This window comes from Carcharhinus amblyrhynchos, chromosome 18 (assembly GCF_965287045.1).
Source record: "Carcharhinus amblyrhynchos chromosome 18, sCarAmb.v2.hapA, whole genome shotgun sequence".
Lineage (NCBI taxonomy): Eukaryota > Metazoa > Chordata > Chondrichthyes > Carcharhiniformes > Carcharhinidae > Carcharhinus > Carcharhinus amblyrhynchos.
Genome location: NC_137341.1, coordinates 31,209,066 through 31,236,868, shown reverse-complemented (window position 1 = coordinate 31,236,868; position 27,803 = coordinate 31,209,066). Strand labels below are relative to the sequence as shown.

Here is a 27,803-nt window from a genome sequence, read left to right as displayed (position 1 = left end):
ATGTGGATAAAATTCAACCACTTATATCACCATTTAGCAAATAATCATAAAAATGTGGTATCTTGAGAGTTGTGACAGTTCCAGAAGAACAGAGTTCCTTATTTAACTAACAAAGAAGCAGACTGATAACCTTTTATGGGATTCAGCCATATTTGTGATGAAACAATTTTTTAAAATGAGAAATGTGGTGTTTGATAGTGCCTTGGCAGGTTAATAGATTGGTATAAACCTTTGGGATTCCAGTATGTCCAGTAAGTCTCAAGCATCAGCCAAAGCTTAAGAAGCTTACAGTGATAAGAGCAGTTAAATGATTATTCATGGGCAATAGAACCCGTCTTCTGTATTGACCTGTAGACCGTCTGCTTCACTGTAAAAAAATAAGGTTTTGCATATGGCTGTACGAAGGGAGAGTAGTTCAAAATATGCCAACCCACTTAGTGTATATATTATAATAATTCATCCAATGTATAAATAACATTGCAGTTCACAAAATGTAATTATTATAATAGTTCATGGAATATATGCATAATGAGTAATATGCATTCCAGGAGGTGGAGATCAGACTCTCTGACTTTTTTTGACTGTCTGTTCTGCTATTCAGTTAGACCATGGGTGATTTGCAACTGAACCTCATTTATAGCCTTTGCTTCATCTCCCTCGACACACCCTTATCTAACAAAAGTCCATTGATCCCAGATTTGAAATTCCAATTATCCTAGCACCTGCAGCCTTTTAGGGGACAATTTTCTAAATTTCTACCATCTGTAGTGTGAAGAAGTGTTTCCTGATTTCATTTTTGAATTTCCAGACAATGACTACCTCCAACAAAGGAGAATCCAACTATTTTCCCTTGACATTCAATGGTATTTGTATTGCTGAATCTCTCATTATCAACTTCTAATCAACAGAAGCTGAACCAGGCTATCAATATAAATACTGTGGCTACAAGAACAGATCAAAGACTGGTAATTCTATGGTGAGTAACTCATCTTCTGACTCCCCAAAGATTGTCCACCATCTACAAGGCATCAAGACAGGAGTTTGATGGATTACTCTCCATGTGCCTGGATAAGGGCAGCTCCAATATACTCTAGGTTTAACATCATCCAGGACAAAACAGCCTACTTGATGGGCACCCCATCCATCACCTTCAACGTTCACTCCGTCCAACACTGACGCATATCGTCAGCAATTTGTACCATTTACAAGATTCACTGCAGCAACTCGTCAAGTCTTCTTTGACAATATCTTCCAAACCTGCAATCTCTACCAACTAGAAGGACAAGGACAGCAGCTGCATTGGAACACCATCACATGCAAGTTCCCCTCCACGCCACCCAAAATCCTGACTTGGAGCAATATCGTTCCTTTACTGGGTCAAAATCCTGGAACTTCCTTCCTAACACTGTGGGTTTTCCTACACCACATGGACTCCTGTCGTTCATGAAGGTGATTTACCATCACCTTCTGAAGGGTAATTAGAAATGGACAGTAAATGCTGGTCTAGCTAGTGAACCTACATCCCCTGAAAGAATAGCAAAAAGTCTAGCTCTAATTTTAAGCTTATATTTCTTGTTTTTAATTCCCCAACCAGAGGAAATAATTTCTCTCCATCTACTCTATTGCATCTTTTTAACATTTCAAGTACCTCAATTAGATCACCGTCCCCTTAATTTTAAAGTAATACAAGCAGCTGATTCTTTCAAATTCTTGTAAAATATATTAAGGTGACATTTTAACTGCCTATTCTGTTCTTCAGCCAAAGCTGCAATGTTGCTGAAAGTACTATAACATGAATTTATAACACCTATGGAATCATCTTCTCACCATACCCTACAATGGTTTCTCTCTAGAATTAAATCAATTGTCTCTTGAACTAATTTATCGTGACTGGTTCAGTGTCCTTCTTTATTAAAATAATGCATACCACAGCTACCAGTTGCAGACTAGTATCTAATCTAGGGATTTTGTTGTTTATATGCAGAATTATGGGTAACAGGAATTAGGTATGCTTTGAGGATGCCCTGCTTACACCTGACTTCCTGACATTTAATTTCTATAGCAGGTCTTTTGAATCTTTATCTTGCAACAATATTCTTGGTTTCCTATAGACTCTTGCCAACCTCAAGTGGAACCTCAGTGTCCTTAGTCCCTACAAAAAAACTCAAACTTCCTCACCTTCCTTCATAATTAAAATTCATGATTTGTAAGTCATCTTTTGCACTTGTTCGAAAATTCCTTCTCTCTGTCATAAGGAAGACCTTATGTCTTCCCTCCTTCTGACTGCTATCCTCTGCACTGCAACCCTTTGCCTGCCACCTTCTGCCATGTCACTTCTCATTGCCTTTCCGTCCTCCGCTTCTCTCTGTCCTCTGTTCTTCTGATACCACCTCCTGCCCTCCCCTTCCCCTGCTTCTTTTTCCCCTTCTTTCCTCCGAGCACCATCTTCTGCACTGCTGTGCCTTGCATCTCTCTGCCTTCCCTCCCTCTTCCCCTCCCACATCCCTCTTGGTCCTGCCACCCTCTGCACTGCTTCTCTCTGCTCTGCTTCTCTCTGACCTTCTCTCAGCTCTGTCTTTCTCTGCCTTATTTCTCTTTTTGTCCAACATGCCTCTGACTTACTTCCATCTGCCCTGTTAAGAGTTGTGGTTAAGTGTTCTAGGAATACACATGAAAGTCCAAGCCTGCAGCTAATTTACATCAACGCAGAGCAAGTTTATCTTGAAATGTATATTAAATGTTAGCTGTCTGTTGACACTCTCAGAACTATGTTTAGTGCTTTTTTGTGAGGCAACATTTTCGTACAAACAGAATCTGCCATGATTTGATCTACAAAGGCATCGCTATGCCATTCAAAATTAAGACAGAGTAAACTATTTTGTGGTAATTAAAAATAACTCTGGTCTCTAATTCATGCTGTGAAATGAAAAGGACTTTCCAGTGTTGACAGTTATTATTTCTCAGGATACTGTCACTATAATTATGGTGCATAGAACAATATGAAAACCTGTAGATTCCATGGTCTCGCTGTGTCTGCTACTTTAGTACCATGATGACCTGCTTCACAAGCATAATGATCCAATTGAAACTTAATTCTCAGTCAGAATCAAAAAGGTGCAGTGATGCTCCATAATGTTCTAATGGAAAAGATTATCCAGTGTTCTATTGTAATGTACAGACTGGAAGGTCTCAGATTTGATCTCTAGTTTGTGTTGAGTTACTGATTTGAGTAGAGGAATTAGAAGGTTATATTTTGGGCAAAATCTTCTAGCTCTTCACACCAGCGAGATCTTCCGGATCTGCCAATGGTGCACCTATGGCACATGTTTCTGGGTGGAATCAATGGCAAATCCCATTGACAGTGGCAGGACCAGAAAATCCCATCGCCGACCAATGGCACGCCACCTCCCACTGCTGAGAATAACGCTGCGTGGAGGCCAGAGAATCCTGGCATTTGACTTTGTGTGATTGTATAAAATGAGTGATAGCAAGTCTGCAATCCCTTTTACATCTCTCCACCTTTTTATTTTTATTGAATAATAATATCCTCCAAGTTGCCCTCCCAAATTCTACTCTCCATAAACTTGGCATCATCCAAAACTCTGAACTTGTGTTCTTCTTTGTGTCAAGGCCTATACAAAATAAGAAACACTTTAATATTAACATTCTCACCTATGCTTTCAAATCCCCCGATTGCTTTTCCCCTTTCTACCTCTGTAATCTATCCAGCCACATAACTCTCTGAGATATCTGCACTCATTTAATTCTGGCCTCTTGAGCAATCTGATTATAATTGCTTCACCATTAATACCCTATCTCCATTGTTGCTCATACTTTCAGTTGCTTAGGCCCTATACCCTGAAATTCCCTTGCTAAACTTTTCACCTGTCTACTACTTTGTCTCCCTTAAAGATGTTCCATAAAACTTAATTTTTTGACCGAGCTTTTGGCCATCTGCCCAAATAGCATCTTATGTGGCTGAGTTTCTAATTTTGCTTTATGATACTTGTGTGAAACGCCTTGGGATACTTTATTATGTTATGGATAGTATATAAATATGGGTTGTTGTTATAGAAGTCTACAGCTCATTGCTGTAATTTAAATGAGCCCTCAACTCGAATACCAGATGTGCATTAGCCTGTTCTGAATGACCCTTCATGGCCAGGCAGTCCAGTTCCACCTCCACTATCTTTAAAGAGGAGCTCCTAGGAACTTTATGCTATATTTCTTTTGGCCATTCATTATGTTTACAAGTTTCTGCTCAGTTGAAAATTTCAAAGTTGAGGTGGCACAGTAGCAGTATTTAGCACTGTTGCCTCACAGGTCCAAGGACTCAGGTTCAATTCTGGCCTGTGTGGAGCTTGCACGTTCTGGATGTGTTTGAATGGGTTTCCTCTGGCTCTGGTTTCTTCCGATAATTCAAAGGTGTGCAGCTTAAGTGGATTGGCTATGCTAAATAGTGTGCAGCTTAAATGCATTAGCTATGATGGATGCGCTGGGCTGCAGGGATGGGACAGGGGTGGGTGGGATGTTCTTTGGAAGGTATGTGCAGACTCGATAAGTCAAAAGGTCTCTTTCTGCACTGTAGGGATTCTAATTCTAAATTCCTCTATTTTGAGGTTGCTTGAGTTTTGTTAGGGAAGTGTATTAAGTGGGTAGATGGAATTAAAATACAGATTTGCTTTCATATAACTGAATGATGAAACAGGCTGAAGGAGATGAATGGCCTCCTCCTGCTGGAAATATATGAACATAAGAAATAGGAGCGGGAGTAGACCATCTAGCTCCTCGAGCCTGCCCCGCCATTCAATAAGATCATGGCTGATCTGATAGTGGATCAGTTCCACTTACCCGCCTGCTCCCCATAACCCTTAATTCCCTTATTGGTCAAAAATCTATCTATCTGTGACTTAAACACATTTAACGAGCTTCAATGGGCAGAGAATTCCAAAGATTAACCACCCTCTGCGAGAAGAAGTTTCTCCTCAACTCTGTTCTAAATTGACTCCTCTTATTTTGAGGCTGTGCCCTCTAGTTCTTGTTTCCATTCTAAGTGGAAATAATCTCTCTGCTTCTACCCTGTCTAGCCCCTTCATTATCTTATATGTCTCTATAAGATCTCCCTCAACGTTCTAAACTCCAACGAGTACAGGCCCAGTCTACTCAATCTCTCCTCATAAGCTAACCCCTCATCTTGGGAATCAACCTGGTGAACCTTCTCTGCACTCCTTCCAAAGCTAATATATCCTTTCTCAAATAAGGAGACCAAAAATTGCACACTACTCTAGGTGCGGCCTCATCAGTACCTTGTACAATTGCAGAAAGACCTGCCTGCTTTTATACTCCATCCCTCTCGCGATAAAGGCCAACATTCCATTTGCCTTCTTAATCACCTGCTGCACCTGCAAACTGAGTTTTTGTGATTCATGCACAAGGATCTCCAGGTCCCCCTACACAGTAGCATGTTGTAATTTTTCACTATTTAAATAATAGTCCATTTTACTATTATTTCTTCCAAAGTGGATAACTTCAGACTTGCCAACATTGTACTCCATCTGCCTACTCACTTAGCCTATCCAAATCTCTCTGCAGACTTTCTATGTCCTCCATGCAATTTGCTTTCCCACTCATCTTTGTGTCATCCGCATACTTTGTTACCCTACACTCGGTCCCCTCCTCCAGATTGTCTATGTATATAGTAAACAGTTGAGGCCCCAGCACCGATCCCTGCGGCATGCCACTGATCACCAACTGCCGACTGGAAAAGCACCCATTTATTCCAACCCTCTGCTTTCTGTTAGATAGCCAATCCTCAATCCATGCTATCACTTTACCCCCAACTCTGTTTACCTTAATCTTATGCAGCAACCTTTTGTGAGGCATCTTATCGAGTGCCTTCTGGAAATCTAAAAACGCCACATCCACCGGTTCCTCTCTATTAACTGCACTCATTACATCTTCATAAAAATCCAGCAAATTCATCAAACATGACTTTCCCTTCATGAATCCATGCTGCATCTACTTGATTGAACTACTCTTTTCCAGGTGTCCTGCTATTTCTTCCTTAATGGTAGATTCCAGCATTTTCCCAACTACGGGTGTTAAGCTAACCGGCCCATAGTTACCCGCCTTTTGTCTACCTCCTTTTTTAAACAGTGGTGTTACATTAGCTGTTTTCCAATCAGCTGGCACCTCCCTAGAGTCCAGCGAATTTTGATAAATTAGAACTAACGCATCTGCTATTACTTCTGCCTTTTTTTAGTATGGGCTGCATTCCACCCGGACCCCGTGACTTGTCTACCTTTAGTCTCATTAGCCTACCCAGCCCTACCTCTTTAGTAATAGTGATTGTTTTAAGGTCCTCACCCCCTACAGTCCCATGACAGTCAATTATTGGTATGCTATTTGTGTCCTCCACTGTGAAGACCGACACAAAAAACTTGTTTAAGGCCTCGGCCATTTCCTCATTTCCCATTGTTAAATCCCCCTTCTCATCTTCTAAGGGTCCAACATTAACTTTAGCCACTCTTTTCCATTTTATATGTTTGTTTTTTGCTATCAGTTTTTATATTTTGTGCTAGTTTAGTTTCATAATCTATCCTTCCTTTCTCTATTGCTTTCTTAGTAATTCTTTGTTGTTTTTTGAAGCTTTCTCAATCTTCTAGTTCCCCACTAACTTTGGCCACTCTGTATGCATTGGTTTTTAATTTGATACTCTCCTTTATATCCTTAGTTATCCACGGCTGGTTATCCCTTTTCTTACATTCCTTCTTTTTCACTGGAATATATTTTTGCTGAGTACTGAGAAAAATCTCCTTAAAAATCTTCCACTGTTCCTCAGCTGTCCTACCAACTAGTTTGCGCTCCCAGTCTACTTTAGCCAGCTCTGCCCTCATCCTATCATACCCCGCTTTGTTCAAGCAGAGAACGCTGGTTTGGGACCCTACTTTCTCACCCTCCACCTGTATTTGAAATTCAACCATATTGTGATCACTCATTCCAAGAGGATACCACATAAGAAGAATGATTCCATCTCAGATGCCTACTCCTGCTCCTATTTCTTATGTTCTTATAAGTCAACTCTGCCAATCCCATATTAAAGGCAAGTAACAGGGTTGAAGAAAGTAGCCCTCAGTGGAATGGCTATGGTGGTTAGCATGACAAGCTCACACTATGACAAATTTCATAGAATCATAGAACCCTACAGTGCAGAAGGAGGCTCTTCAGCCCATTGAGTCTGCACTGAACACAATACCACGTAGGCCCTACCCCCATATCCCTAAATATTTTACCCACTAATCCCTCTAACCTATGCATCCCTGGACACTTAAGGGGCAATTTCTTAGCATGGCCAATCAATGTAACCTGCACATCTTTGGACTGTGGGAGGAAACCAGAGTACCCAGAGGAAATCCACACAGACATGAGGAGAATGTGCAAACTGCACACAGACAGTGACCCGAGCCGGGAATTGAACCCAGGGCCCTGGAGCTGTGAAGCAGCAGTGCTAACCACTGTGCTACAGAGCCGCACATTTGTGCGGAGGAAAATTTCAATTCTTTACACTGGAGATGAACATGAAGATTTGGCCTTTTGAAATTTCATACAGCAGCAAACAACCCTATCCAAAAGAGGAATGGGATGCCTTGTTACACTTTCAATGTCTTCGCTATTTCCACCTTAATTCCAGTCATTGACAGTATTAAATGAAGCCAAACTTTTAGCACCCAATAAATCTTCCAATTCAGTGCCACTGAGTGATGAATTGTCAATAAAGTCAATAAATTGTCATGAACCATTAAATGCTCTTCGCTATCTTTTGCAATCATAAGATATTATAAAGAACATGATTTTAATTTTATTACACAGCATAATTACAAATCTTGCTGTAAATATCTGAAGATATTAACTAGTCACTCCACTATGTTAATGTTCTTCCAATCCTGGATTGTTCTCCTGAAATTGTAAAATCTGAGTCAACTGTCAGAATGAACGTTTGATCACTGTCGAATACTAAATCACTGTTTGCATCGTCACAACAACATTCTTCAGTCCCAGCCTCAGAAGAGCATTTCTTACTGTACCAGTGTGGCATTTTTCCACATCCCCCACCACTCCTGCTGTGATATATCTGAATGATTCTGGCATGTAGTACTGATTATGGGAAGATTCTGTACTATGGGCCTGGGTGTTAGGGCTACATTGTCCAAACTTATTTTGTCCTAACTCACTGCTGTCTGCAGCCAGAGGAGACTTCCATGTCTGGTTTGAGTTGATACAAATGTTATTTTAATTTTTTTAATTTAAATTAATTTTATCCAAGAACTTACCTTTGCCCTGCTGCACCATCCAGTACCCTGGAGCGAACCCATTTTTAATTATGCTCTTTTTTATCGGGTCGGTTAAACAATTGTGCTGAGCTGATGGAAGCTCCATTGTACCAGACAGTTTGATTTATTTTTTCTGCACAAGTTCTTAATGTTTGTTAGTCACACACTTAAGTAAATTGCATGCAGATGGCGACACAGTTAATTGTCTGGTGCTTTCAAGACTGGTGCTGGATTTTCTGGAATGTTCAGGAATTTGTCTAACTCCTTATGAACTGAGGGCAGAGCATTCTGTGGCATGAACAGGAGCTGTTTGTGGTGGGCTGCTTTGCACGAAGGTGGTGGGACTGTGAGAGGGTCTTCCTTACCCGATTCTTTGTGATGACGTTGGATACTTTGCCTAAACTTTGTCTTGCAGCTAACTCAGCCGCAGCTGAGTTTCTTAAAGGAGCTCGATTCCATAAATAAAACCAATACAGCTTGCCTGTTTTGATGTTCACATATTCCCTGAGTAATCTATATTTAAAAACACACATCATTCGACAGTAACTGTTCCAAAGGAGTACTTGTACCTTTTAATTACTGAATTAATTCTCAGAATGTGTTGTAGGCATTGGCATAGAATGCAATGATGTACATCACTGATAAAATATATAATTTATTTATTTGTATATGACATAGCAACAGAAATGATGCTCATTTTTTACGACTCTTCATTTTAACAAAAAGAATTCTAAAGAGAATGCCCCTTTAAACATATGCATTTTATTTATTTAACACAAATTAATGTTACCAGAAACATAATTGGAAACCAGGATCTGAAACTAATTGGATGTTTATTAAAGGTTAATTTAGATTTTAGTTGGGGTTAAATATTACAACGTTAATGCAATCGCTGACATCTTAGAATCTTTATTATTGTAATGTTAGTTATTGTTTTACCATCATTTGTGAACTGGAAACAAACACAGTTTTGCAGGCCAGGGAAAGAGCAGTTTTCCAGAATCTGCTGGCACTCTTAAGAGATAAAATCTGATAGAAAGGTATTTGTTCTGGCAAATAGTAAAGAAGAGATTTGTAGACATCTGTTCAGTTGCAATGGGATCACCAAACTGCATTTATCTCACCAAACTGCATTTAGACCATGCAATATTGTGCAGTGAGATATTACAGTCCAACAGCAATCTCATGGCCGTCACATGGTGCAAGTATTTAATTTTACTTTATTTTGCTTTAGGCAATTTTCTTAACTTTTTCTCCCATACAGCTCTGTACACTTGGACAATCAGTAGTGCTCTCCAGCACATCACCATAGTGAATTGAATACATGTTTATTCTGAAGGCAGGGATGATCCTGCCCCCACATGATATTGTAGGTCTTAAGTATTATTGTCACAAGTAGGCTTACATTAAACACTATAATGAAGTTACTGTGAAAATCCCCTAGTTGCCATACACCAACGCCACTGAGGGAGAATTTAGTATGGTCAGTGCACCTTACCAGTATGTTTTTTGGACTGTAGGAGGAAACCAGAGCATTGGGAGGAAACCTACATAGACATGGGGAGAACATGCAGACTCCAGGAATCAAATCAGGGTCCCTGGCACTGTGAAGCAGCAGTATTAATCACTGTGCCATCATGATGTCATCCCATTCATGCTCTCCCTCAACACAGCTGCCTCCTTTCCCACTACCGTGAACCATCGGTAATTCCAACTCCCCAAGCTATAAACTAAAACAGGAAAATAACCTGTTGCTATGAAAAGCTCTGCAGAATTCCCCTGGCTGCCTCTTACAGAAGGAGAAAGAAACTTGCATTTATGCATCCTCAGGACATCCCAAATGACTTAATGGACTGAATTACTTAAGAAATTTAGTCATTTTTGCTAAGTAGTGAAACATTGCAGTTAATTTACATCAAGCAAGATACCGTAAAAATAAATGAGGTAAATGATGAGTTAATCTATTTGGCCTGGACAGTTTCTTTGTTCTCCAAAGTCTTGGAACATCTAATAGTCATCATTTTCTAAGTGATAACATACTTTATATGAGACTCTATCATTTTCCTCACTATTGATGTCAGGCTAACAGGCCTGTAGTTTAGAATTAAGACCCAAGTTTTGGATTGAATCGTATCACTTTCAAATTTAATGCAAAATCTATCATATTATGCTTGTTCTTCCCTGGAGGCAGCTTTACAGTGAGATTATTTATTAGGTCTTTCTCATTCCAAAATACTAAATCTAAAATTGACCATTTTCTAGTTTATTCCTGAACAAACTTCATGAAAAATCATCCCCTATACATTCCAGGAATTCATCCTACACAATGAGCAGGATTCTCCCAGAAAAGTTCACATTGTTGAATTCGTGGGAAAACTAGAGTAAATCATGCTTTTTTTCTCAGTGGGAGTTCACACTGGAATCTCGCATATTCTGTGCAATGCAGAGGCCACCTGCATGAATATCATTAGATTTCAGGCGGCAGGGCCTATTCCCTCCCAGGAGGCTAATAGTTCCCTCTTTGCTGCCCAGCTCAATCACTGGCTAGCCTGGGAATGCCGCAGTGCTGTCCCCCCAACACCTCTACAGCCCGATCGCAGCGCCCCCCCCCCACCCTCCCCCGCAATAATTCCTGAACCCCCCCCAATGTCCCAGACCCTCCAATCTTCAGCCTTCCCCCTCCCTCACCCGGTAGTGATCATTTCCTACACCTCCCCCCAGTAGACCCCAAATCCCCAGGGAGGCAGAGCCCACCTGCGGACCTCTCATGGTCCTGATTGGCCCCCTCCCCCTTCACTTCAACAGAGTTGTTCCTCTAGTCCTCCAAAAGTGGGGAGCAAGTCTGAACCACACTGGAGTGAAATACTCCTGGCAGGGTGGGAAACACAAGTGGGCCCAGAAAATTCAGTCCTAGTCCTGCTAATAGTATTTTAAAAATATATTAAATACTATTTAAATGCTTGCCCTGCCTCCCAGCCGATTTCTGGCACTGTGCGGAAGCCACCAGAAATCCAGGCCTGGGAGACCCAAGCGCGACATGAATGCTCGTAGGAATCCTGTAATTTAGGCCTGGACAGTTCCCCTGTCCTCCAATGTCTTGGAACATCTAACAGTCATTATTTTCTAAATCATAACATCCTTTATAACAGATTCTATCATTTTCCTCACTATTGATGTCAGGCTAACAGGCCTGTAGTTTAGAAGTTTTGGATTGAAGCATATCACTTTCAAACTTAATGCAAACTCTATTGTATTATAGTCATTCTTCCCTGCTTTACAGTGAGATTGTTTATTAGGTCTTTCTCATTCCAAAATACTAAATCTAAAATTGACCATTTTCTAGTTTATTCCTGAACAAACTTCATGAAAAATCATCTCCTATACATTCCAGGAATCCATCCTACACAATGGGCAGGATTCTCCCAGAAAAGTTCGCATTGTTGAATTTGCGGGAAAATTAGAGTAAATCATGCTGTTTTTTTTTCAGTGGGAGTTCACACTAGAATCTCACACATTCTGTGCAATGCAGAGGCCACCAGCATGAATATCATTAGATTTCAGGCGGCGGGGCCTATTCCTTCCCAGGAGGTTGATAAATCCCTCTTTGCTGCCCAGCTCAATCACTGGCTAGCCCGGGACTCCCACAGTGCTGCCCCCACAACCCCTCTACGGCTGATCGCAGCAACCCCCAACCCCCCACCCCCCACACACACCCCAACTGCACCCCACCCCCCACACCCCGACAATTCCTAAACCTCTCTCCTGCAATGTCCTGCGTGCAATTCTTCTGGCTGGCTGGGCTAAAAAATTAGTGCAGTGGGATGGGAGAATCATCCCCAACATTAGTGCTAATTGGGTTTACCCTGTCTGTATCTGGATTGAAGTATTCCATAATTATTTTATTACTATTGTACTTTTGTTAGCGACCAGATGCGGAACTCCACTTTTAGTTAAGAAATTAGACTGGACTTAACTTTTTTTTATTTTGGTCTGATGGGATATACCCCAGAATACTGAGAGAGGCAAGGGAGGCAATTACGGGGGCCATGAGAGAAATCCTTGTATCCTCACTGGCTACAGGGGAGGTCCCAGAGGATTGGAGAATAGCCAATGTTGTTCTTTTGTTTAAGAAGAGTAACAGGAATAATCCAGATAATTACAGGCCAGTGAAATTATTGGAGAGGATTCTTCGAGACAGGCTTTACTCCCACTTGAAAATAAATGGATGTATTAGCGAGAGGCAATATGGTTTTGTGAAGGGAGGTTGTGTCTCACTATCTTGATCGAAGTTTTTCGAGAAGTGATAAAGATAATTAATGTGGGTAGGGCAGTGGATGTTGTCTACATGGACTTCAGTAAGACCTTTGACAAGGTCCTTCATGGCCGACTGGTGCAGAAGGTAAAGTCGCAAGGCATCAGAGGTGGTAAGGTGGATACAGAACTGGTTCGGTTATAGAAGTCATGGTGTGGAGATGCCGGTGTTGGACTGTAACACAGTAAGAAGTCTGACAACACCAGGTTTAAGTCCAACCGATTTATTTGATAGCAAACTCACAAGCTTTCGAGGTTTACCTCTTCATCAGGTGAATGAAGAGTTCTGGCCTCAGGCAGAGCGTATAAAGCACAGACAATTTACAGATTACTGATTAGAATGCAAATCTTTACATCTGACCTGCTGTTCGAGTCTTAAAGTGGCTAACAATGTGAGTGGAAGGAGCACTGATCACAGGTTAAAGAGATGTGTATTGTCTCCAGACAGTACAGTAAATGAGGTTTTGCAAACCCAGGCAAGTCATGGGGGTTACAGATAGTGCGACATGAACCCAAGATCCCTGTTGAGACCATCCTCATGTGTGCGGAACTTGGCTATCAGTCTCTGCTCAGCGACTCTGCGCTGTTGTGTCGCCAGGGCCATCCCCATACCCCCACTTCTTGCCTTCAGACAACCACACAACCGCAAACAGACCATTGTTCGCAGAAAACTACCCAGCCTTCAGGAGAACAGTGACCACAATAGCACACAACCCTGCCACAGCAACCTCTGCAAGACATGCCAGATCATCGACATGGACGACATCATCACACGTAAGAATACTATCCACCAGGTACACGGTACATACTCTTGCAACTCGGCCAACGTTGTCTACCTGATACGTTGCAAGAAAGGATGTCCCAAAGCATGGTACATTGGGGAGATCATGCAGATGCTACGACAACGGATGAATGAACATCGCTCAACAATCACCAGGCAAGACTGTTCCCTTCCTGTTGGCGAACACTTCAGTGGTCACGGGCATTCGGCCTCTGACCTTCGGGTAAGCATTCTCCAAGGTGGCCTTCACGACACACGACAGCACAGAGTCGCCGAGCAGAGACTGATAGCCAAGTTCCGCACACATGAGGACGGTCTCAACAGGGATCTTGGGTTCATGTCGTATTTTCTGTAACCCCCATAACTTGCCTGGGTTTGCAAAACCTCACTTACTGTACTGTCTGGAGACAATACACATCTCTTTAACCTGTGATCAGTGCTCCTTCCACTCACATTGTCGGCCACTTTAAGACTTGAATAGCAGGCTAGGTGTAAAGGTTCGCATTCTAATCAGTAATCTGTAAACTGTGCTTTATATGCTCTGTCTGAGGCCAGAACTCTTCATTCACCTGACAAAGAGGTAAACCTCGAAAGCTTGTGAGTTTACTATCAAATAAATTGGTTGGACTTAAACCTGGTGTTGTCAGACTTCTTACTCAGTTATAGAAGACAGAACATAGCAGTGGAAGGGTATATTTCTGAATGGAGGGCTGTGACAAGTGGCGTTCCTCAGGGATCAGTGCTGGGACTTTTGCTGTTCGTAATATATATAAATGATTTGGAGGAAAATGTAACTGGTTTGATTAGTGAGTTTACGGATGACACAAAGGTTGTGGATTTGCGAATAGCGATGAGGACCATTAGAGGATACAGCAGGATATAATTCGGTTGGAGACTTGGGTGGTGAGATGGCAGATGGAATTTAATCCAGACAAATGTGAGGTAATGCATTTTGGAAGGTCTAATACAGATAGGAAATATACAGTAAATGGCAGAACCCTTAAGGGTATTGATAGGCAGAAGGATCTGGGTGTACAGATACACCGGTCACTGAAAGTGGTAACGCAGATGGTGAAGGTAGTCAAGGAGGCATACAGCATGCTTGCCTTCATCAACCGGGGCATTGAGTTTAAAAATTGACAAGTCGTGTTGCAGCTTTACAGAATCTTAGTTCGGCCACACTTGGAATATAGTCTTCAATTCTGGTTGCCACATTACCAGAATGATGTGGAGGCTTTGGCGAGAATGTTACCTGGTATGGAGGGCATTAGCTATGAGGAGAGGTTGGAGAAACTTGGTTTGTTCTCACTGGAACGATAGAGGTTGAGGGACGACCTGATAGAAGTCTACAAGCTTATAAGGGGCATGGACAGAGTGGATAGTCAGAAGCTTTTCCCCAGGATGGCAGAGAGAAATACTAGGGGGCATAGGTTCAAAGTGTAAAGGGCAAGGTTTAAAGGAGATGTATGAGGCAAGTTTTTTACACAGAGGTTGATGGGTGCCTGGAACTCACTGCCGGGAGAGGTAGTGGAAGCAGATACGATAGTGAGTTTTAAGGGGCGTCTGGACGAATACATGAATAGGATGGGAATAGAGGGAAATGGTCCCTGGAAGGGTAGGGAGTTGTAGTTATGTTGGGCAGCATGGTCGGTGCAGGCTTGGAGGGCCAAAGGGCCTGTTCCTGTGCTGTAATTTTCTTTGTTCTTTAGTAGCATGAGGATAAAACGTTTCATTCTATGTATGGCTCTATTGACACACTAGGAAGCCTTTATCAAAACAAATTTCATTTTAACAACAGAGTTTAAGTATATCAAATAAATTAGCTTAATTCTTACCAAATAAAATACTTAAACATGACAAGATACAATTCTTAACTGACAATCTATCTTTATTAGTTCAATTTAAGCAATATTCCTCATAGACTTTGGTTCCTCTTCAACATTAGTTAGCAAACAATGCAGACTAATGTATTTTACTTATTAACAGTCCTAAAACCTTTGGACATTCCTGGAGAAAGACACAGAGATGCCTATCTTCTGCAAAAGTAAAAGGAGATAGGGTAGAATTGCTCTGTACTGACAAGATCAGTACATTAGCGAGAGAGGATCTTAGAGCAAAACATCAAGCTGCAGAATCAGTTTGGGTAGAGCTAAAAAACAGCAAGGAGCAGCAAACGTTGGTCAGAGTTGTTTATAGGTGGTCAAACAGTAGTGGTATGTAGAGCATGATATAAATCAGGAAATTAGAGGTGTATGTGATGATACTGTGTCATTAAAAAATGTAGTCATGTCATGCTTTTTGTGAAGGATACATTTAGATGTCAGCTCTGTTTATATTGGTACCAATTTGCAGCAGCATGGTGGCACAATGGTTAGCAGTGCTGCCTCACAGTGCCAGGGACCTGGTTCGATTCCCAGCTTGGGTCACTGTCTGTGCAGAGTCTGCATTTTCTGTGTGTCTGTGTGGGTTTCCTCCAGGTTGCCTCCCACAGTCATTGGCTGTGCAATACTCCTCCTCAGTGTACCCAAACAGGTGCTGGAGTGTGGCAACTAGGGGATTTTCACACTAACTTCATTGCAGTGTTAATGTAAGCCTACTTAGGACTGATAAATAAAGTTTACTTTACTTTAGTTTGTCTGCACCAGACAACCCACATGCTGGGAATGTAGGAGAATAATTGATCTTAGATAATGGGGTGTTTGTTTTTAATCTGCGCTCATACATTTTTGTTTATTTTGGTTTCTCCGTTGGGGTTGCAGAGTAGGATTTGATTAGGTTAATTGACAGCGTAACGTGAAGGCGACGAGCTAAGCTTACAGATTTTCTCTGTAAGAGATTTGAATTAAGTTAATAAATCTGGAATATAAAACTAGTCTCAGTAACGGTGATCATTTTTAAATTCATTTACATTATGTGGGTTTTGGCATTATTGCCTATCCAGAGTTGCCCTTCAGAAAGTGCTGGTAAGTGCCTCTTGAAGCTTGCCAATCGCTGAGGTGTAGTGCACCTGCAGAGCTATTAAGGAGGGAATTCCAGGATTTTGACCCAGCGACAGTGAAGGAATGGTGACATACTTTACAAGTCAGCATGGTGAGTGACTTGGAGATGGTGGTCTTCCCAAGTACCTCCTGCTCTAATTCTTCTAGATGGTAGTAGTAGTCTTGAGTTTGGAAAGTTCCTGCAGTGCATTTTGCAGATGGTAGACACAGATGCCACTGTTCATCAGTGGTAGAGGGATTGAAAGTTTGTGGAAGGATTAGCAATTAAGTGGGCTGCTTTATTCTGTATGGTGTCAGACTTCTTGAGTATTGTTGGAGCTGCAGTCATCCAGACAAGTGAAGATTATTCCATTACGCCCCTGACTTGGGCTTTGTAGATGGTGGACAGGCTTTGTAAGGTCATGAATTACTCGCCACAGGATTCCTGGTCTTTGGCCTGCCCAGTTAGCCACAATATTTGCATAACTAGTTCAGTTCTGGTCAATGGTAACCATCAGGGTATTGATCGTGGGGGATTCAATGATGATAATGCCATTGAATATCAAGGGGCAATGGATAGATTGTCTCTTGTTGGAGATGGTCATTGCCTGGCACTTGTGTGGTGTGTATGTTACTTGCTACTTGTCCAGGTATTTTTTTGGTCGGATCAGACTTCATGGACTGAAGGGTCTCTTCTAAACTGTATGACTCTGTGAACTGTGTCATTAACTGAGGATGTGTGAATGGTGCTGAAAATTATGCAATCATCTGCAAATACTGCCACTTCTAACCTTATGATAGAAGAAAGGTCATTCATCAATGACCTTCCTGAATGAATAGCATTCAAAACCAGGTAAATGAGTTGATGGTACAAATCACCTTGAGTGAGTATGATTTAGTGGCCATTACAGAAACATGGTTGCATGTGGTCATGACTGGTAGTTAAATAGCCAGGATATCAGACTATTCAAAAGGACAGTCAGGAAGGTAAGGGAGGTGGTGTAGGATGACGTCAGAATGGTAATGAGAAATTATATAGGTTCTATGGAGAAGATGGTTAAATCCATTTGGGTGGCAACTACATATAGTAGGGAGAAAAAGTCAGTAATAAGTGTAGTTTATAGACCACCAAATAATAATATCATGGTGGGACGGGAAATAAACAAAGAAATAATTGATGCTTGTAAAAATGGTATGGTAATTATCATGGGGAATTTTAATCTACATGTTGATTGGTCAAACCAGGTCAGTCAAGGCAGTCGTAAGGGTGTAACCACAGTAGTTTCCTCAAACAGTATGTAATGGAAACTATGAGGGAGCAAGCAATCCTAAGTCTGGTTCTGTATAATGAGACAGGAATAATTAATGATCTCATAGTTAGGGATCCTCTCAGAATGAGTGATCACAATATGGTTGAATTTAAAATACAGATAGGAAGTGAGAAGATAAAATCCAACATGAGTGTTTTATGCTTAAAAAAAGGAGATTACAATGGGATGAGGGAGGAGTTGGCTGAGGTAGTGGAGGACATTCAAAGCGATTTTTCACAGAAAATATATACTAGTGAAAAGGAAGGACTGTAGGAAAACTGATAATCAGCCTCAGATATTTAAGGAATTAAAGGAGGATATCAAATTGAAAGATAATGCATACAAGATGGCAAAGATTAGTGGAAAGCTAGAGGATTGGGAAATCTTTAAAGGGCAACAGAAAGCCATGAAAAAAGCTATGAAGAAATTGCAACATGCTGCCATGCAGAGGGACCTGCGTGTCCTTGTGTCTGAATCACAAAAAGTTGGTTTGCAGGTTCAGTAGGTAATTAAGAAGCAAATGGAATTTTGTCCTTCATTGCTAAAGGGATGAAGTTTTTAAAACAGGGAGGTTAGGTTGCAGCTGTATAAGGTGCTAGTGAGGCCGCATCTGGAATACTGTGTACAGTTTTGGTCTCCTTACTTAAGAAGGATGTATTGGCACTGGAGGGGATGCAGAGGAGGTTCACTTGGTATTTCTGGGGGTGAGAGGGTTGGCTTATGAGGAGAGACTGAGTAAACTGGGACTATCTCATCAGAATTTAGAGGAATGAGGGGGGATATTATAGAAACATATAAAATTATGAAGGGAACAGATAAGATAGAAGCAGGGAGGTTGTTTCCACTGGTGGGTGAAACTAGAACTAGGGGCATAGCCTCAAAATAAGGGGGACTGAGTTGAGGAGGAACTTCTTCATCCAAAAGGTTGTGAATCTGTGGGATTCCCTGCCCAGTAAAGCAATTGAGGTACCTCATTGAGTGTTTTTAAGGCATCCCCCCATTCCCATTGCATGTTCCTCTCCAGCCTAAAGGAAGTGTCCTGAATCCCTGGATGGAACCATGCAGGCTACACAGTCTTCTGGACTATAGCTCTTTGCACAGAGAACTGTGTATATCCCTCAGACTATAATGTCCCCTACAGCCACTACATTCTTATTACATTTTCCTGGTTGAATGACTTCCTGTGCTTCGGTGCCATGGTCAGTTAACTTAAACACTCTACCACCACCACTTTTGTCTGCATAGGCTGCAAAAAGCTCAAGCCTGTTGATCAATTGCAAGGGCTGAGGCTCCTCCACTTCTACCTTCTTGATCCCCAGAACTTCTTCATTTGCATTCATACCCTCCTGTGCCTGACGATGGACAAAATCAGGTGACCCTATCTTAGGGTACTGTCCCTGGAACTAAGTGACCAGGTAACATTCCCCTCCCTGATATATCACAGTATCTGCAGCTTGTCGTCCACCTCAATGTCTCTGCCAAAGTTCTTCCTGTCACAAACACTTCCTGAAGATGTGTTTGCCTGGATCACATTGGTGTCCACAAGTTTCTACTTTCTGCAGCACCCACACATCACCTGCCCTGCCACACTTGTTGTGTTTAATTAATTAATTATTTTACAGAATAAATTTTAATTAACGTCTCTTGTCCTGCCTGTGTCTATATTCTTATTGTTTCAATGCATCTTTTACTTACCCCAATTTAAATTATGCTGATGTTAAGTTTCTGCCATGCTTTTCAAATGGTTGAATGTGAATCAGTAAGTTCTCTAAAGAACCAATTGTTAAAAGATTTCCCTAGCTAATTAAATTTCCGTCAGATGGCAGTTTCCATTGTGAAATAAAGCAAGCACTCTGTAGGAGCTGATACCTACACACAACATCGTTCAAATCTCTTCAATAAATAAATGCAATTTTAGACATAATAGGACCTGGGAATGTACACGGTCTCAATGGCTGTTAAGAGCCAAGTTACCCAGTGAAGTGTCACGCATGCCTGGCTGACAATTTCTCTGCACCATATTTGAATAAACAAATCCTTTTAAAATGGACGGTACATATCTTTCCACAGAGCAGTGTTCAGAATGAGTTGCATTCTTTAAAAATTACATTAGGCATGCGTTTTCCATAGTTGTCACCATTACCATTACTTCCCTTTCTGCCCCTACAAAGCAAATGACAGGCTGATGATCTGTGGACCATGAACAAACTGTCTCTGCAGCAGTTAAGGGGAGAAGGGAATGAAATATCAGTAGCTGCTTCCGTTAGATATTTAGCAGATCACCTGGAAAAGCTACCATTCATTAGATAATCCCTTACAAATCATGCTGCTTACAATAATTCACACTTCCATTAAATTATAGCAGCTCCTAGTGTAGCTCCCCTTTCAACCAAGGTCATCAATTAAAAAGAAGGGAACTGTAAACTGCAGTGGGAAAAACACAATCACACTAATATTTAGAGCATTTCCAAATTTACTGATTTTTTGATCTTATTTATGTACTTTGTGCCTTTAACCCTTGTTATACCAGATGCTAACATTTTACTCCTATGAGCAACAGACAGCTGTGAGACATATGTATATGACATTTTTATTTCAAGCTTAAAGTACTGAGGTGACAGTCTTGTTAGTGATGACGTTGATATTGCTGAAGGGCTTGCTTCGAGTTGCCAACATCTTGGGCAGCATGGTTGCACAGTGATTAGCACTGCTGCCTCACAGTGCCAGGGACCCGGGTTCAAATCTGGGTAACTGTCTGTGTGGAGTTTGCATGTTCTTCCCGTGTCTGCATGGGTTTCCTCTGGGTTCTCCGGTTTCCTCCCACAAATCAAAGATGTGTGATTAGGTTGATTGGCCGTGCTAGATTGACCGCTACTGTCAGGGAGATTAGCAGGGTAAATATGGGGGGTTTATGGTGAAAGGGTCTGGATGGGATTGTTGTGACGAAGATAATTGATGAGGGAAGGGTTGTGGATGTCGTTTATATGGACTTCAGTGAGGCATTTGACAAGGTCCCACATGACAGACTGGTACAAAAACTAAAATCACATGGGGTGGGCTGACTAGACAGACACAGAACACTTGGTCATTGAAGACAGAGAGTAGCGGTGGCTAGGGTGTTTTTCAGAATGGAGATCTGTAGCTAGTGGTGTTCTGCAGGGATCAATGCTGGGACCTTTACGGCTTGAAGTATATATAAATGATCTGGAGGAAAATGTAGGTGGTCTGATTGGTAAGTTTGCAGATGACATGAAGATTGGTGGAATTGCTGATAGTGTCGGGGATTGTCAAAGGATACAACAGGATACAGGTAGGTTGGAGACTTGGGCACAGAAATGGCAAATGGAGTTTAATCTGGACAAAGGCGAGGTGATGGACTTTGGAGGATCAAATTTAGGTGTGAATAATGCTGTAAATGGCAGAACACTTGGGAACATTAACATACAGAAAGATCTGGGTGTGTAGGTCCACAGTTCCCTAAAGGTGGCAGCACAGGTGGCCAAGGTGAATTGGAAGGCGTATGGCATGTTTGCGTTCATTGGAAGGAGCATTAAGTACAAGAGTTGGGAAATCATGTGGCAGATATAAAAACTCCCTGGTTTGGCTGTATTTGGAGTACTGTGTGCAGTTCTGGTCACCACACAACCAGAAAGTTTTAAATTTATTTATTCATGTCACAAATCAGCTTACATTAACACTACAATTAAGTTACTGTGAAAAGTTACTAGTCGCCACATTCCGGCACCTATTCGGGTACGCTGAGGGAGAATTTAGCACAGCCAATGCACCTAACCAGCACATCTTTTGAATTGTGGGAGGAAACCAGAGCACCCGGAGGAAACCCATGCAGACATGGGGAGAATGTGCAGACTCTAGACAGACAGTGACCCAAGCTGGGAATCAAAACTGGGTCCCTGGCGCTGTGAGGCCGATGGTAGTCATGATGTGGAGATGCCAGTGTTGGACTGGGGTAAACACAGTCAGAAGTCTCACAACACAGGTTAAAGTCCAACAGGTTTATTTGGTAGCAAACACTAGCTTTCGGAGCGCTGCTCCTTTATCAGGTAAGTGGGAGTTCTGTTCACAAACAGGGCATATAAAGACACAAACTCAGTTCACAGAATAATGATTGGAATGCGAGTCTTTACAGCTAATCAAGTCTTAAAGATACAGACAATGTGAGTGGAGAGAGCATTAAGCACAGGTTAAAGAGATGTGTATTGTCTCCAGACAGGACAGTTAGTGAGATATTGCAAGTCCAGGCAAGTCGTGGGGATTATAGATAGTATGACATGAACCCAAAATCCCGGTTGAAGCCGTCCTCATGTGTGGAACTTGGCTATCAGTCTCTGCTCAGCGACTCTGTGCTGTCGTGTGTCATGAAGGCCGCCTTGGAGAACGCTTACCCAAAGATCAGAGACCGAATGCCCGTGACCGCTGCAGTGTTTCCCAACAGGAAGAGAACAGTCTTGCCTTGTGATTGTCGAGCGGTGTTCATGCCAATGTTGTCTACCTGATATGTTGCAGGAAAGGATGTCTCGAGGCATGGTACATTGGGGAGACATGCAGACGCTACGACAATGGATGAATGAACACTGTGAGGCATTCATGGGCATTTGGCCTCTGATCTTTGGGTAAGCATTCTCCAAGGCAGCCTTCATGACATAAGACAGCGCAGAGTCACTGAGCACAGACTGATAGCCAAGTTCTGCACGCATGAGGATGGCCTCAACCGAGATCTTGGGTTCATGTCACACGATCTGTAACCCCCATGACTTGCCTGGACTTGCAAAATCTCACTAACTATCCTGACTGGAGACAATACACATCTCTTTAACCTGTGCTTAACGCTCTCTCCACTCACATTGTGTGTACCTTTAAGACTTGATTAGCTGTAAAGACTCGCATTCCAATCATTATACTGTAAACTGAGTTTGTGTCTTTATATGTCCTGTTTGTGAATAGAATTCCCACTCACCTGACAAAGGAGCAGTGCTCCGAAAGCTATTGGCGTTTGCTACCAAATAAACCTGTTGAACTTTAACTTAGTGTTGTGAGACTTCTTGCTGTGAGGCAGCAGTGCTAATATAAGAACATAATAAGTAGGAGCAGGAGTACGCCATCTAGCCCTTCGAGCCTGCCCTGCCATTCAATAAGATAGTGGCTGATCTGAAGTGGATCAGTTCCACTTTCCTGCCTACTCCCCATAACCCTTAATTCCCTTGTCTATTAGAAATCTATCTACCCGTGATTTAAACATATTCAACGAGGTAGCCTCCACCACTTCAATGGGCAGAGAATTCCAGAGATTCACCGCCCTCTGAGTGAAGAAGTTCCTCCTCAACTCTATTCTAAACTTCACCCCACCCCCCGTATTTTGAGGCTGCGCCCTCTAGTTCTGGTTTCCTTTCTAAGCGGAAAGAATCTCTCTACCTCTACCCTATCTAGCCACTTCGTTATCTTGTAAGTCTCTATAAGATCCTCCCTCAGCCTTCTAAACTCCAACGAGTACAGGCCTAGTCTATTTAATCTCTCCTCATGAGCTAACCCCCTCATCTCCAGTGTCAGCCTAGTGAACCTTCTCTGTACTCCCTCCAAGGCCAATATATTCATTTGCAAATAAGGGGACCAAAACTGCACACAGTACTACCGTTGCGGCCTCACCAGTGCCTTGTACGGTTGCAGCAAGACCGCCCTGCTTTTATATTCTATCCCTCTCGCTATAAAGGCCAACATTCTTGATCTGCAGACTGAGTTTTTGCGATTTGTGCACAAGGACCACCAGGTCCCTCTGCGCAGTAGCATGCTGCAACTTTTCACCATTTAAATAATATTCCATCCTACTACTTTTTCTTCCAAAGTGGATAACCTCACATTTGCCAGGTCCATCTGCCAGGTCCTCGCCCACTCACTCGGCCTATCGAGATCTCTCTGCAGACTTTCCGCGTCCTCCACGCAATTTGCTTTTCCACTCATCTTCGTGTCATCAGCAAATTTTGTTACCCTACACTCAAACCCCTCCTCCACATCATCTATGTATATGGTAAACAGTTGAGGCCCCAGCACTGATCCTTGTGGCATGCCATTAGTCACCAACTGCCAACCAGAAAAGCACCCATTTATTCCAACTCTCTGCTTCCTGTTAGATAGCCAATCCTCAGTCCACGTTAACACTTTACCCCCCACTCCTTGTACCCTAACCTTCTGCAGCAACCTTTTGTGAGGCACCGTATCGAGTGCCTTCTGGAAATCTAAAAACACCACATCCACCGGTTCCCCTCTGTCTACTGCACTAGTCACATCTTCATAAAAATCCAGTAAATTCGTCAAACACAACTTCCCCTTCACGAATCTGTGCTGCGTCTGCTTGATCGAACCGTTCTTTTCTAGGTGTCCTGCTATTTCTTCTTTAATGATGGATTCTAGCATTTTCCCAACTATAGACGTTAAGCTATAGTCACCTGCCTTTTGTCTGCTACCTTTTTTAAACTGTGGTGTAACAGTAGCTGTTTTCCAATTTGCTGGCACTTCTCCAGAGTCCAGCGAGTTTTGATAAATAACTACTAACTATTTGATAAATAACTACTAAAATAACCACTGTGCCAAGCACCTGAAAGATTTGGAGAGAGTGCAAAGAAGGTTCACCAGGATGGTGCATGGTCTTGAGTGTGTTGACTATGAGGGGAAGTTGAATAAACCACGATTGTTTTTACTGGAAAGACAGATGCTGAGGGGAGACCTGCTAGAGCTGTACAAAGTTAAGAAAGGCATAGAAAGGGTGAATAGTCAGAGCCTTTTCCCAGAGTGGAAGTATCAATTACAAGGGGGCACAGGTTCAAGGTGAGAGGGGGAAAGTTTAAGGGAGAGTGGTAGGTCCCTTGAACTGCTTTGATCACAGGAGGTAATCGAAGCAGGCATGTTAGCAACATTTAAGAGGCATCTGGATGGGTACATGAATAGGGAGGAAATAGAGGTCTATGGAACAAAGTAGAGCAGAGGGTTTTTTCCAGTTTAGTTAGGGCATTATGATCGGCAAAGGTTTGGGGGGTTTGAAGGACCTGTTCCTGTTCTGTACCTTTCTTTATTCTTTGTTGTTCTTTCATAGATTTCTACATATTGCAAATATCAAGGGATACAGAGTAGTGCAGGAAAATGGTATTGAAGTAGGTATTCAACCATGATCTCAATCAATGGTGGACTGGGATTGAAGGACTGAATGGCCTACTCCTGCTCCTATTTCTTATGTTCTCAGGAATGAAGTCATTATCAAATTGAATGTTGGAGCAAGTTCAAAAGGGTGAATGGCTTCCTCCAGTTCTTAAAGTTCCTCCCTGCTAACAAGGTTACTGGTTGTAATGATTTCAGCTCGGACCTGGAAATGGGTGCACAACTTGGGGAGAAAATCGATTAGGCTTCTTGCTCTTGAACATTGTTCAGTTACCCCTGCAGGAACATGCATATGTGGATTGTGAAGAAAATGGAGTGGCGTTCAGCAGTGGAACTATAATACAGCCTAATCATATCTAATGTCTCATATGAAGCATGGCAATTTGGGTACAATACCAAACTCCCTCAAACTCCTCCAGTGACCATTAGAACTTTCAGAAGAGGTGGAGTTGAGAATTTAATTTAAACAGTCATATTCTTTGAACAATAAATTCCTGAATGTTCTGGGGGTGAACTGACTCTTATTTATAGAAAGGAGCGTGGATCTGATTTCTCTCCAACTCTAAATCAGTCAGCGGTGATTATATTTTTTATCTTGCACTTATGAAGAATAATCCTTTAATGTATTTCTGTTGAGGTTATTGAGCCTTCAAGAAACAAATACTCAAGATGCTGTCCAGCGATTGCTTTTACTGGATGAGATGTTCTTGCATTGTGTGTGTGTGTGAGAAGACAGTGAGAGAGCTTCAGCACAGCTATTTTACTTGATGAGATGCGGTTGCGCTGTGTGAGAGAGGGAGAGAGAGAAAGAACAATAGTGAGTCATTATGTAAAAAGGCTGAAAGACAAATCTTCCAGTGGAGGAATTTAGGTCACATGACAACTTTTTTTTGACTAATCCTATCACCATGGGAGCAAGCTTTGACGAAGAGATACACCAAATGCTCCTGATGTAAAATGGAAGTGTTGCTCTCAGCAATGGGTAAAGGGCAGCCAGAATTGGGCAGTAGCTGCTTCCTCCTTCTTGACTGCTTTTGTTATTGCTGTGCTGTGAAGATGATTAGGTGTTGGTTTGAGTGAACTGCCTACACATCAAAGATGAAATTTTTAAAAATCTAGGAATACTGGAGCACAGAAGATTGGAGAAACGGAGAGTGGTCTGTGTGTGATTTGAGTAGTCAGCAAAAGGTACAGGTGGGTGGTGCGATGTCCGTCCAGAGTTTTGCATACTGCTGAAGTGTTATGTATTTTCTGTTGCCTACGATTTTCAGAGAATTTTGGCTCAGTTTCATGTTATTCTTGCTGTAGCTTTGCATTTCAGTCTCAAGTCACAGACTTCGAAACATCTTAAATGTTAAACATCAGATTTTACCTGGATACAGAGGGTGCCATGCTGTCTAGAAATAATCTGTTAATTGTATTAATGCTGCATTTAAGGGGAAGCTAGATAAGTAAATGAGGGAGAAAGGAATAGAAGGATACGCTGAAAGAGTGAGATGAAGGAGAGTGAGAGGCAATGGGTGTGGAGCATAAAAACAGGCATGGACCAATTGAGTTGAATAGCCTGTTTCTGTGCTATAAATTTAATGTAAAAGTTATGCAATTCTGAAAATGTGTTTTTTTTGAAGAGTGATATTCATGTTGAAAATTATTTTTCCTGGTTATTGGCCCCATGTAATCTGACCAGCTGTAACAGGTATCTTGCTTGATGGTCTTTGCTTATGTTGACAAACACTGGGCAATGGGGTGGTGCAGCTTGGAATGAATCTGACCGCCAATCTGTGCCTCACTCAGCAGAACAACTCGCAGTGTATTGTATACTATAGGGAATACAGTGTTGTAACAGTCTATTTATGCTAAATTATTCTGGTGTAAATCTTGGTCTACTGGAAATTGGCTAAAGCTTTGTAAATTCATTTCAGATCTTTAAACAGAATGTTTATTTAAAATAGTTACTGATATAGCAACATCTTTGCAAAACAAAGGATCAAAACTACTGTCTGAAACCAAACAGTTAATTAACAATATCCCTCCTTGCAGTTCAAGAGCAGAGAATATCTTGAGAATAGGAAAGCTCCTGACAAGCCAGCAAGTCTATTTCTTTATCATTGATTAATCCCATTTATCCATCTTTTCAATATGCCCTTCAATTTCTTCTCTCCCCAAAAATGTATTGAATTGTTTCAGTTCGCACTATCTTTTTCACTTGAATGTCCTTCCCTGGTCATTTATTCTGACATTGCTTCTTAACGGCATGAGATTATCATTTTTCAGAAGTGAAATAAGGATATTACATTTCTGAAGTGCAAGATGGTCTTGTGTGGTTGAGATGAAGACTAATTTTTAAGGCAAAATAGGAGAAGATTCACTAGGTACCCGATCAATGTGGTCTGGATTTTCGTACAAATCCCAAGGAGAATGGACAGTATTTACACCAATAAACTATGTCTACATTAGGTAAAGTGAAGATTTTCTGAATTAGCTGATTTGTTATCAATTAGTGAAAGTCCAAGTGAAATGGTTGTATGTTGCAAAATCTTGATGTTTTTTCTGATCCCTAAGAACACAATTTGTAAGTGGTTTTCACAGCAGAATTTGAACACAGGAGCCATTCGGTCCATTGAGCCTGCTCCGCCATTCAGCATGATCATGGCTGATCATTCACTTCAATGCCTCCCCCACCCCGACTATTTCCATATCCCTTTATGTCACTGGTATTTTAGAAATCTATCAAATTTTGTTTCATGCATACTCAATTACTGAGCTTCCACAATCCTCTGGGGCAGAGAATTCCAATGATTCATAACTGTGGGTAAAAATATTTCTCCTCATCTTAGTTCTAAGTAGAATGTTGTCCCAGCATTTATCGTATCTAAAATCTATAAACCTTTTTGGTGGATTATGCTTCTATTATTTAAATTAAATC

General features: G+C 41.7%; 1 protein-coding gene across 1 annotated transcript in view; it reads left to right on the top strand.

The window, feature by feature from the left end:
• The window catches only part of LOC145354675 (ankyrin repeat and fibronectin type-III domain-containing protein 1-like), an 859,363-nt gene that overhangs the window by 662,394 nt on the left and 169,166 nt on the right, over positions 1–27,803 (top strand). The gene's annotated exons all lie outside the window — the stretch shown is intronic.